Source organism: Dendrobates tinctorius, unplaced genomic scaffold, assembly GCF_039654945.1.
Source record: "Dendrobates tinctorius isolate UK_male_01 unplaced genomic scaffold, ASM3965494v1 ptg000001l, whole genome shotgun sequence".
Lineage (NCBI taxonomy): Eukaryota > Metazoa > Chordata > Amphibia > Anura > Dendrobatidae > Dendrobates > Dendrobates tinctorius.
The window spans coordinates 11,416,068-11,429,119 of NW_027361669.1; positions in this window are offsets into that span (position 1 = coordinate 11,416,068).

Here is a 13,052-nt window from a genome sequence, read left to right on the forward strand (position 1 = left end):
TAGGTGGGCCTTGTTTTTCACACATTTTGATTTTGTGGTCTCTTTTCTTCCGGGCACTAAGAATGTCAAGGCAGACGCCCTCTCTAGGAGTTTCTTTGCTGATTCTCCTATTGTGACCAAGCCTGCTACCATCTTAGGTGAGGGGGTAGTTCTTTCTGCCATCTCACCCGATTTGAGACGTGTTCTGGAAGAGTTTCAGGAGGACAAACCTGAGCGTTGTCCCATTGGAAAATTGTATGTTCCTGACCAGTGGAGGAAGAGAGTGATGTCTGAGGTTCATTGCTCCGCATTGGCTGGTCATCCAGGTATTTTTGCTACTAGAGATTTGGTGAGTCGGTCTTTTTGGTGACCCGTCTTGTCTCGTGATGTCAGGAATTTTGTGCAGTCCTGTGGGACTTGCTCCCAGTCTAAACCTTGTTCTCGCTCTAGTGGGTTGTTGATGCCTTGGCCGGTGCCCAGGAGGCCATAAACCCATATTTCAATGGATTTTATCTCTGATATGCCTGTCTCTCAGAGAATGACTGTTATTTGGGTGATTTGTGATAGATTCTTTAAGATGGTCCATCTTGTACCACTCCCTAAGTTGCCATCTTCCTCAGAGTTGGTGCCCTTGTTTTTGCAACAGGTGGTTCGCTTGCACGGGATTCCTGAGAACATTGTATCTGACAGAGGAGTTCAGTTTGTTTCTAGATTTAGGAGGACTTTCTGTTCCAAGCTGGGAATTCAGTTGTCCTTCTCCTCTGCGTTTCACCCTCAGACCAATGGGCAGATGGAGAGAACAAACCAGACTTTGGAATCGTATTTGAGATGTTTTATTTCTGCTGATCAGGATGATTGGGTTTCATTTTTGCCCTTGGCCGAATTTGCTTTAAATAATAGAGCTAGTTCTGCCACTTTGATGTCACCTTTTTTTTGTAACTTTGGGTTTCATCCTCGATTCTCTTCAGGGCAGGTGGAGTCTTCTGCCTGCCCAGGTGTTGACACTGTGGTGGAGAGAATGCACCAGATTTGGGACCAAGTGGTGGATAAGTTGTCTCTCTCCCAGGAAAAGGCCCAGCGGTTTTCCAACCGGCAAAGGACAATTGGTCCCCGGTTTAAGGTAGGTGATATGGTTTGGTTGTCATCAAAGAATATCTCTATGAAGGTGGCTTCTCCAAAGTTTAATCCTAGATTTATTGGACCTTACAAGATTTTGGAGATTCTTAATCCAGTCTCTTTTCGATTGGCTCTTCCTGTTACATTCAAGATCCATAATGTGTTTCATAAGTCTCTGTTAAAGAGGTTTGTTGAGCCAGTAGTTCCTGTGGTGGCACCTCCTGACCCTGTATTGGTTGAAGGTAATGTGGAATATGAGGTTGAGAAGATACTGGATTCTAGTCTGGCTAGACGGAGACTCCAGTATTTGGTTAAATGGAAGGGTTATGGCCAGGAGGATAATTCTTGGGTCCCTGCATCCGATATTCATGCCGAAAGATTGGTTCGTGCTTTTCATCGGGCCCATCCTGATCGCCCTGGTGGCGTGGATGAGGGTTCGGTGACCCCTCCTCAAGGGGGAGGTACTGTTGTGAGTTCATTCTCCCCTTCACCTTTGATGTCTGATGAACTCCCTCTGCTGGTGAAGAGAGGTTGTGAAATTGATTGGGATGGGAAGAACCTGTCATCTGAACAGGCAGAGTGTGATTGGACATCTGGAATTTCTGAGTGGATATAAGGCAGCCGACGCCTTGCAGGGCTGCTGGTGATCCTTTCTGCTCTGAGCTCTTGCATCCAGCTTGGTTCCTGTCTACTAAAAGCTAAGTTTTTGCCCTGCTGTTGTTCCATGAGATTTTGTCTGGTTTGCTTGGTGTTTGTGTTCAGCCAGTCCTGGTTGGGACTGGCTGAATTCCATTTTTGTCCCTGATCAGTTGATCTCTTTGCTCTGTTTTCAGAATATACCTGAGTGCTGATATAGTGATTTTGAAGTCTAGCGACTTCAGGGCCTTTTTCCCTATCAGACGGTTGGGACATTTTTGGTAGGGTTTTTTGCGGATTGCAGCCAGCATCTTTTCTGTCCTGTCCTATCTAGTTAGTTGGGCCCCATCGTTTGCACAGCCTGTCTTTCTGTCTGTATTTGTGTTTTCATCTGTTTTTCACCGACAATACATGTTGGGGGCTGTCTATTGCTTTGGGGTCTGCTCTGGGGCAGTTTAGATTTCCCCTTTCCTTCTATAGGCTTATGTAGTTCTCCGGCTGTGACGAGGGATCTAGGGCACCGTAGGAACCCCCCACGGCTACTGTTAGTTGTGGTGTATAGGATCAGGGGTCTGCAATCCGATAGCTACCAACCTCTCTGGTTTTCTGGACTTAGCTTGTATTTTTGTTTTCTCCTCCTCCGGTGACTCATTCATAACACAAAACATTCTTAAATCCATTGTACAATTTCTGTCTTCACCTCTGAAAAGAAGTGAAATCCAGCCTGTACCAGCAAACAGCGAAAACTGAACAGGCAGAGGGTGCAGCTACATTTGTGGCCAAAAATATTGACACCCCTGCAATTCTGTCAGATAATACTCAGTTTCTTCCTGAAGATGATTGCAAACACAAATTCTTTGGTATTATTATCTTCATTTAATTTGTCTTAAATGAAAAAACACGAAAAGAATTGTCCTAAAGCCAAATTGGATATAATTCCACACCAAACATAAAAAAGAGGGTGGACAAAAGTATTGGCACTGTTCGAAAAATCATGTGATGCTTCTCTAATTTGTGTAATTAACAGCTCCTGTAACTTACCTGTGGAACCTAACAGGTGTTGGCAATAACTAAATCACACTTGCAGCCAGTTGACATGGATTAAAGTTGACTCAACCTCTGTCCTGTGTCCTTGTGTGTACCACATTGAGCATGGAGAAAAGAAAGAAGACCAAAGAACTGTCTGAGGACTTGAGAAACCAAATTGTGAGGAAGCATGAGCAATCTCAAGGCTACAAGTCCATCTCCAAAGACCAGAATGTTCCTGTGTCTTCCGTGCGCAGTGTCATCAAGAAGTTTAAAGCCCTTGGCACTGTGGCTAACCTCCCTAAATGTGGACGGAAAAGAAAAATTAACAAGAGATTTCAACGCAAGATTGTGCGGATGTTGGATAAAGAACCTCGACTAACATCCAAACAAGTTCAAGCTGCCCTGCAGTCTGAGGGTACAACAGTGTCAACCTGTACTATCCGTCGGCGTCTGAATGAAAAGGGACTCTATGGTAGGAGACCCAGGAAGACCCCACTTCTTGTCCCGAGACATAAAAAAGCCAGGCTGGAGTTTGCCAAAACTTACCTGAAAAAGCCTAAAACGTTTTGGAAGAATGTTCTCTGGTCAGATGAGACAAAAGTAGAGCTTTTTGGGCAAAGGAACCAACATGGAGTTTACAAGAGAAAAAAAGAGGCTTTCAAAGAAAAGAACACGGTCCCTACAGTCAAACATGGCGGAGGTTCCCTGATGTTTTGAGGTTGCTTTGCTGCCTTTGGCACTGGACTGCTTGACCGTGTGCATGGCATTATGAAGTCTGAAGACTGCCAACAAATTTTGCAGCATAATGTATGGCCCAGTGTGAGAAAGCTGGGTCTCCCTCAGAGGTGATGAGTCTTCCAGCAGGACAATGACCCAAAATACACTTCAAAAACCAATATCATGGGACCTGGAGCAGTTTGCAAAAGAAGATTGGTCTAAAATTCCAGCAGAGCATTGTAAGAAACTCATTGATGATTACCGGAAGCAGTTGGTCGCAGTTATTTTGGCTAAAGGTTGTGCAACCAAGTATTAGGCTGAGGGTGCCAATATTTTGTCTGGCCCATTTTTGGAGTTTTGTGTGAAATGATCAAAGTTTTGCTTTTTGCTTCATTCTCTTTTGTGCTTTTTCATTTAAGACAAATTAAATAAAGATAATAATACCAAAGAATTTGTGTTTGCAATCATTTTCAGGAAGAAACTGAGTATTATCTGACAGAATTGCAGGGGTGTCAATACTTTTGGCCACAACTGTATATGAGGCATGGAGGTAAAATAAGTACCCGTCCCCGATGTGTGAGAGCCCCCAATGGCTTCTCTGCCATTAAAACACTCACAGGGACCTGGTCCTTTAGCCAACTGGGATTTATCTTTCTCACAGAGAGCAGGCTAAATCCCAGTGGGCAGAACGACCTGGTCCTTCAGCCTGCTAGATCTAGTATTAAAACACTCACAGGCACCTGGTCCTTTAGCCAACTGGGATGTAGCTTTCTCACAGAGAGCAGGCTAAATCCAAGTTGGCAGATGGACCTGGTCCTTTAGGCGACTGAGATTTATCTTTCTCACAGAGAGCAGGCTAAATCCAAGTTGGCAGAAGGACCTGGTCCTATAGTCTGCTAGATCTAGTATTAAAACACTCACAGGGACCTGGACCTTTAGCCAACTGGGATTTAGCTTTCTCACAGAGAGCAGGTTAAATCCAAGTTGGTAGAAGGACCTGGTCCTTTAGGCGACTGGAATTTAGCTTTCTCACAGAGAGCAGGCTAAATCCCAGAGGGCAGAAGGACCTGGTCCTTTAGCCTGCTAGATCTATCAGGTCCAATAGATCTTTTTAATATTGTATGCAGTATGTATTGTGAAATCTGGCGACAGATCTACTTTGATTTTACCTTGTCATATTGCACTCATAGCTTAGAAATATCAAGAAATCTCAGCATTCAGAGAACTGCTAGATCTGCAGCAGATAAAGCAGTAATGATATCAAAACTGCAGCGAGTAGCCCAGTAAGTGATACATCGCTAGAATCAGACTCTGACTTTACATCATGCTGCTCATATGGGGTAGCAAAAATCTGGGGACGGATTCCCTTAAAGAAAAAAAGTTGATGCCTGTAGTTGCCACTAGAGGGAGCATGCTGTATAATGTGTATACACTGAACTTAAAGGGGTTGTCCAGACTTCCAAAATTTATGACCCATCTACAGGACAGTTGGTGTCCAACACTTAAAATCTAAATTACTCAACTGTTATTGGCTATTTGATTACCCAAAATCAGATTTGCAGGAAGCTCCTCTGTCCCTTGCAAACTTACTACAACGTTTCTTTTAGGAATTTACAAAAAATCTTGCAGACTTGACTAGATGAGAGGCTTAGGACTGGGATCTAAGTGATAACATTACTTGTGGAGAACGACGAGCCAGGACTAGCAGCTATTCCAGTCTTAAACCTCCTACTTAACCAAATCAGATCTCATACTTTGCACTGACGAGGGGCAACACACCAAAACATGTGTCTGCAAATAGAGATTCCGGATTGTTTTTTGTCCTAAGTCATGTGACAAGACTCATTAAAGGGTCGATATTGACTTTTAGGATTGCTGCTTCCAATAGGTGGTGCTAAAGTTTAAGCCCTCCTCCTCTCTGAAGACTCAATTTGCATCACACACCAGACTGACCTCGCAATGGGGTATAACCATGCACCAGACTGGCATATATGCAGACTGACAGCAAACATAAATACCTGGTGTACCTCTCTTGCCACTCCTACCTTGTCTATGAAAAAGCTCTGTCGTTAATACTGTTCGGGTAGAGCTATCCGATAGCACTATCCATGAAGAAAGTAAATGGGTAGAGCTATCCCATAGTTCTATTCCTAAAGGAAATGAATGGGTAGAGCTATCTGATAGCGCTATCCCTCAGTGTTCCTGAGCGTAGGCTATTTCACATGGTTGAGCGCACTTGGGATCTGCCCCCAAGGCCCTGCCCATGCCCAATGTTTGGTCCGTAGACCGCGGCTAGGAGTTAGTCCCGCTTTTGACCTTCAGCACTCAGGAGAGGAAAAACCTTCAGTGGAGGAAACCTCTTGGGCACCATGGCTGAAAGGCTGCACTTCCCTTAAGCTGTAGATGTTCATTGATGAGAACAGAGACCGAGCCCGGAATCTGCCTCGATGTGCAGTAGGACACCCACTTGTTCAGTGAGTGCATCTAGCTGCAGAAAGTCCAGTAATGTCATATCCAATGGTGGAGAACAGAGACCGAGCCCGGAATCTGCCTCGTTGTGCAGTAGGACACCCACTTGTTCATTGAGTGCGTCTAGCTGCAGAAGGTCCAGTAATGTCATATCCAATGGTGGAGAACAGAGACCGAGCCCGGAATCTGCCTCGTGGGGCAGTAGGACACCCACTTGTTCAGTGAGTGCATCTAGCTGCAGAAAATCCAGTAAGTCATATCCAATGGTGGAGAACAGAGACTGAGCCCGGAATCTGCCTTGTAGTGCAGTAGGACACCCACTTGTTCAGTGAGTGCATCTAGATGCAGAAAGTCCAGTAATGTCATATCCAGTGGTGGAGACCAGAGACCAAGCCTGGAATCTGCCTCTTTTTGCTGATGTAAAGTTGTCGTCTCCAGCTGGATCCCATGTTCATTGTGGGTTCACAGCGAGACCCTGCTCTGCCTCACCTGCAAAATAAATGTCACAAAATTAGTAAAACAGTAAAGATTAATATATGTACAAGCAGACAGATTATAATGGGAGGAGCAACAGAAGACATTTACATGTCATCCTTTATCTATAGGTTATAATACTGTACTATGTAATACATAATGGGTATTATTTAATGTCTATGTTCAGGCATGTTCTACATCCTATCAGTGCTGTGATATGAATAGCACCCTGCCTATTATTTTAGGATCTTCTATGTTTAGATTACAGCTTACTAGCAATCCCTCCCTCATGGTATATATACAGCACTGCACCTTTTTCCTATATCCCCATGAAAAAGCTGTGATTGACGGTGAAACAAGTGTCAGGGTTAAGTGGTGGAGTGGCAGTTTTGGTACTATAGCATGCTTAATTGTACTTAGTACTGACTTTAGTTTTTATTATTGGTTTTCTGTGTTACTAAGGCTTAGCATTTGTACAAGTATTTGCTTATGGCATCTGGTAGTACATTGGATATAGAACACTTTTTACTCTGCCATCAGCTCTTTTGATTTTTTACATTTGCACTTTAAGTCAGTATTGCTATGTATAAAATGTGATCGTGATTAAATATTCATCTGCTTGTTTTTGCCATGACCACCGACTGTAGTTTTTCTATTTGTAGTTATATGCTCATCCAATAGTTATATACTCATCAAATATTGTTATGTATTGTGATTTATTAAAGATGATTTATATAATTCTTTATTGTATTTGTGATTTGAGAATGACAACTCCCATTCTCCTGTAGTGCAGCCAATTTTGGCTCACAGACTGATGATTTAGCTTGCATAAAGAAAAGTAACGCATCGATATTTAGGCCATTAGTGCCCAATTCCTAATTATTTAGCCTATTGCCTGTTAATACTAATACATAACATAGATCATAAAACATATTTATGAAGCTCTAAAGCCTTACATTTGGTTTTTTTGGCATAAGCCAGAAGTTCCTGAAAAACAAACTTCATGACGACTTAATATTTCTCTCTGTCTTTGTCCAGGACAAGATGTTTCTCAAAATTTTGAGGAAGTGGAGGAGTAGACAAAGGAGGAGACAGAGGAGGAGGTGGAATAAGTCCTCTGCCCTCTTGTTTTGTAAATGATAGTGTATAATTAATGAGTTGTTCATTAATGGCCATTGATTCTACTCTGTCGGTCTGAGATTGAGGGCCAGGAAATTTTAAGAAATTGCTTGAACTGCAGTTCAATAATATATTGCTTAGGATGGCAGATTTTTAATTTATGCAAGTTATGGAGATTAGAACAGATTATTTTTATGGTAGTAAGCATTCTTCTTATCAACATGAAGAAAAAAGGAACTTACTGTCCGAGGCGGTGACCACAGTCTAATCTGGCATGTAGATGGTTACATGATCGGGGCCAGATGTAGAGATGTCGGTGTTTTCGGCACTGGGTCCATGAGCAGCTTCTTCATTTACAATCTTTATATTATCGAAATGTTCTCCTGTAAGGTGTAACATTCAAATTAACATTATTAAAATAAAAGCTTCTATGTTTGTTAAAGAATATCAACATTTTACAGGTTTTATAACGGCTAATTTGTAAAGTATGAAAAGCCTGAGAACTTACTGTCAAAGATGATCACATCCTCATCTGAATCTATAGTGTAGAGCATATAACCAGGGTCAGATGAGTTCTCCTGTTTTCCTGTGACACAAAACATTGAAATCAGCATTTCAAAAGAAAAATATTCTATGTTTCTTCTAGATTGTTTCCTTTTTGTCTACAGTAAATTCACTGTCAAGATCTATTAAGAGATTATGTTTAGTGTAAAATGTTGCTCTTGTGTTTTTCATGCTAATTTTCAGTTGCGGTTTACATTACCAGCAAAACATATGAGATTTCAGAAATCTCCTGCGCACACATTGCTTTTTAGTCATCGGTATTTTGTGCTTTGCATGTTTCTTTGGACGTACAGCACGTCACTTCTTTTAGTGTTTTTTCATCCATTGACTTCAATGGATGGTGAAAAACCCCAGAAAATCCGCACCAAAAATGCAAGTATCGTGTTTTGCTGTATTTTTTTGTGCTAAAACCAGATTCTATGGAATAGGATTTTTTTTAACACTAAACTTTATCAGCATGCACAAGAGATAAATCGAGCACGCCAAAACCGCTGCCAGAAACACACAAAAAAAGCATAAAAAATGCTGCAAAATGCGTTAGTGTCAGATTAGTTAGGCTGTACATACCGTCAGGATCAGCCCTATTCTCTGTATCTTTTCTCCAGCATTTCTTTATCAGAAGTCTATAAAATGATAAAACAGAAGTCATGTAGCAAATTGTAAAGTGAAGTCTATCTGTGTTCTGCAGAATGTTATGAAGACATTTCTTTTTCGCCATCTATTTTGTCTCTCCCGATCTGCAGTCATTTTTGTGATCTATGACAATCAGCATTTTTTTCAATTATACAGAAAAGTCCATAGTGCTCGGACCGGTCAGAGCCAGTTTATGACCCACGAAACATCTTCTCTAGATGATTCCCTTTCCTGAATCCGTGTGATGACCTGAAGATGGGATGTTTCTTCTATAGACTCCCGTGTAGCCCATAAATCAGTATAAGACTTACCCACAGATGATGGCACAGGCGACACCGGAGAAGAATCCAAGGAAGAAGTAGATGGCAGGATGTAGAATAACCATAATGAAGAATTCTATTGGAAGAAAAGAATAGACGTCAGATATTTGGAGCTACTAATATAGACATTATATTTTGCACCTCATTTATGTAACCAGACCTAGGATCATTCCTATGAGTAAGGGGACACATACACAACACCTAGCTGTCGGCCCATGGTTCAGCTGATCTGTTCAGCCGGCAGATATTTCTCCTGACTCCTCCATGCACAGGAGCGCTAGCTCTGCCGATCGCACCTGTGTTCTATGTAAGAAAGCCGCTGGTAGATTCCTCTGGTGGTGGCTTATTTAGCTGGGAACAAAAGGATCAACACTTGGACTGTGGGCAGAGCTGCTGATATTGGGGAATTGGTCTGTCACTAGTCTCATGTGTATGGGGGTCTGAACTCTAAGACTGAACAGATCAGGAAAATAGTAAATACCAACAAGTTGGATAAATTCCCCAATTACCTGTAATGCAACTACGGAGCACCTCCACCAGGGGGAGCTGTCATAGGAAAAAAGTTTTGCACTTACTGTATACAGATAGGGTATACAGATCAGTTGCACAAACCAAGGGCCAGAGCTATCACTGACAAAGGCTACCAAAAACTGCACCAATACATAGCCACCCAAGAACCAAAAAGAGGCAGGAAAAGTTAACCCCTCCATGACCAGACCAGGGAAAGAAAAGCAAGAATCACACCCCGACCTGGATCATGACATTAATATAAATTTGTAATTATTTTCCCCTAAAGTATTGATGAAGTCATACATTTGAAGATCAGAGATACACGTGACTTCTTTTTCGCTTACAGGGGATCTCCATTCAAGCTTACAATTTGTTTGAGCCTGGAATAGGGAATACATGATGGGAGAAGGCTCCTGGAATTACAAGTGACACATGAAGAATCCTCCAAGAAATGTACCATGAGACTTACTAACAATAACCCCATATTGGATAAATTTCTGGGAAAACACTTACCTCCAGGGGCCAAAGCCCAAAATGCTGGCGGCGGATGTTGATAGGAGCGCCTTGTACAGATCTTAATAGCTCAGTCACGATCAGAAGAAATCAAAACAGCAGTTTATCCCGGAGGAATATCGCTAGTTGTGTAACACACAGTGAGTCTTTCCAGACAAAGCCTCTTCCTGCAGTGTCACTCCGTATAACCCCTCAGTCCGTGAGGTCACAATGGTGATCTAAGTGTGACATCACAGAGGAGCGGAACACGAGTGACATCACAGAGGAGCGGAACACGAGTGATGTCAGATACTTGTAACCACTAAAGATCAAGCAGCTTCATTCATTTATATTATGTGTGTCTCTTAACCCCTTTACTCCCAAGGGTGGTTTGCACGTTAATGACCGGGCCAATTTTTACAATTCTGACCACTGTCCCTTTATGAGGTCATAACTCTGGAATGCTTCCAAGGATCCTGGTGATTCTGACATTGCTTTCTCGTGACATGTTGTGCTTAATGTTAGTGGTAAAATTTCATTCATGTAGCTTGCGTTTATTTGTGAAAATTACAGAAATTTGGTAAAAATTTTGAAAATTTAGTAATTTTCCAACTTTGAATTTTTATGCCCTTAAATCACAGAGATACGGCACACAAATAACTTAATAAATAACATTTTCCACATGTTTACTTTACATCAGCACAATTTTGGAGCAAAATGGGTTTTTTTAGGATGTTATAAGGGTTAAAATTTGACCAGCGATTTCTCATTTTTACAACACCATTTTTTTAGGGACCACATCACATTTGGAGTCACTTTAAGGGGTCTATATGATAAAAAATACTGAAAAGTGACACCATTCTAAAAACTGCACCCCTCAAGGTGCTCAGAACCATATTTAAGAAGTTTATTAACCCTTCAGGTGCTTCACAGGAATTTTTTGAATGTTTAAAAAAAAAAGAATATTTAACTTTTTTTCACAAAAAAAATTACTTCAGGTCCAATTTTTTTTTACCAAGGGTAACAGGAGAAATTGGACTTCAAAAGTTATTGTGCAATTTGTCCTGAGTACGCTGATACCTGAGATATTTGTAGACAGCTATTAAGCATCCTCTCAGTCTTCTCTTTTGCAAGCTAAACATTCCTAAATCCTGTAACTGTTTCTCATAGGACATGGTTTGCAGACCGGTCACCATTCTGGTCAGTCTTCTCTGAACTTGCTCCAGTTTGTTGATGTCTTTTTTAAAATGTGGCGCCCAAAACTGGACACAGTATTCCAGATGAGGTCTGACCAAGGAGGAGTAGAGGGGGATAAAGACTTCACGTGATCTAGACTGTATGCTTCTGTTAATACATCCTAGAATTGCATTTGCCTTTTTTGCTGCTGTATCACACTGTTGACTCATGTTCAGTCTTTTTCACATGTACTGTTATTTAACCCTATTCCTCGCATTCTGTATATGCTTTTTTTATTTTTATTGCCCAGATGTAGTACGTTAAATTTTTCCCTGTTAAAATCAATTCTGTTAGTTGCTGCCCACTTCTCCAGTTTATTTATATCTTTTTGAATCCTCTCTCTCTCTTCTCTAGTATTGGCTATGCTTCCTAGCTTTGTGTCATCAGCAAATGTAATCAGTTTACCCTCAATCCCTTCATCTAAATCATTGATAAAGATGTTGAACAATACAGGGCCCACGACAGAGTCCTGTGTTACCCCACTTGAGACATTCTTCCAACTGGATGTGCAGCCATTTACGACCACTCTTTGGGTCCGATCACTAAGCCAGTTATGAATCCACCTTACAGTTGCCTTGTCCATTCCATACTTAGTCATTTTTTCAATAAGGATTGTGTGAGATACTTTGTCAAATGCTTTGCTGAAGTAAAGATATACTATATCTACAGCATTTCCCTGATCCACTCAGTCAGTGATTCTGTCAAAGAAGGAAGTTATTGCGTGTTTGTGGCGGCAGGGCCATAACTATAATGGGGCAGTTTGCAGTCACACCCGAGCTCTGGAAACTGGGAGCGCCTAGAAGGTCCCTTTTTCACAACTGAGAAGTTCAGTACAAATAAAAACCTTGTGATAGTTCAAAATTCTGTTGAAGTTTTTTTATTGGGGCCATTCAAGTTTTGCCCAGGTTGGTAATGAAGTAGATATGAGCTAGTTAGCTAGATAGATGATAGATAGATAGATGATAGATAATAGATAGATAGACAGACTAATAGATAGCTAATAGATAGATAGATAATAGAAAGACAGATAAATAGATAGATAATAGATAGTAAATTTATTGAAAATAGATAGATAATAGATAGATATTAAAAAATGGAGGCAGCACACCATTCAAAGTGAAAAAAATAGAAGTGCTTCAGTTTAATAGCCCATCATGATGACATTTCGGCTCACATTGAGCCTGTATAGACAGATAGAGATAGATAGATCGACAGATAGATAATAGATAGATAATAGATAGATGATAGATAAGGGATAGATAGATAGATAGTTAAATAGATTATAGATAGATCGTTAGATAGATAACAGATAGATGGCAGGTGATGTGCGCTGTAGTTGTGATCCCTCCACCTCAGCCAAAGCGCAAAAACTGACTGGAATGGAGAAGGTCAGTAATATCTGTGTTCAGTTTTGGATTGAGGTGCTAAGGGCCCACCAGAAATCAACTCCAGGGCCCCACGTTTCAGCTACATGTAAATGTGACATCATCCTCAATCACAAATTTGTACAACAATTAGCGACGAGGGAACGTGCTGGGATAAGGTGTTATCTGAGCATGCTCGGGTGCTAACCGAATGTCTCAGGCATGCTCGAATAATATGTTTGAGTCCCCGTGGCTGCATGTCTTGTGGATGTTTGATAGCCGCATGCAGGGATTGACTAACAAACAGGGAATCCCTGCATGTGTTGTGCCTGTCGAACAGCGACAAGACACAGCCATATTTTTTGAGCACGCCAAAGACACTCGGATAGCACCC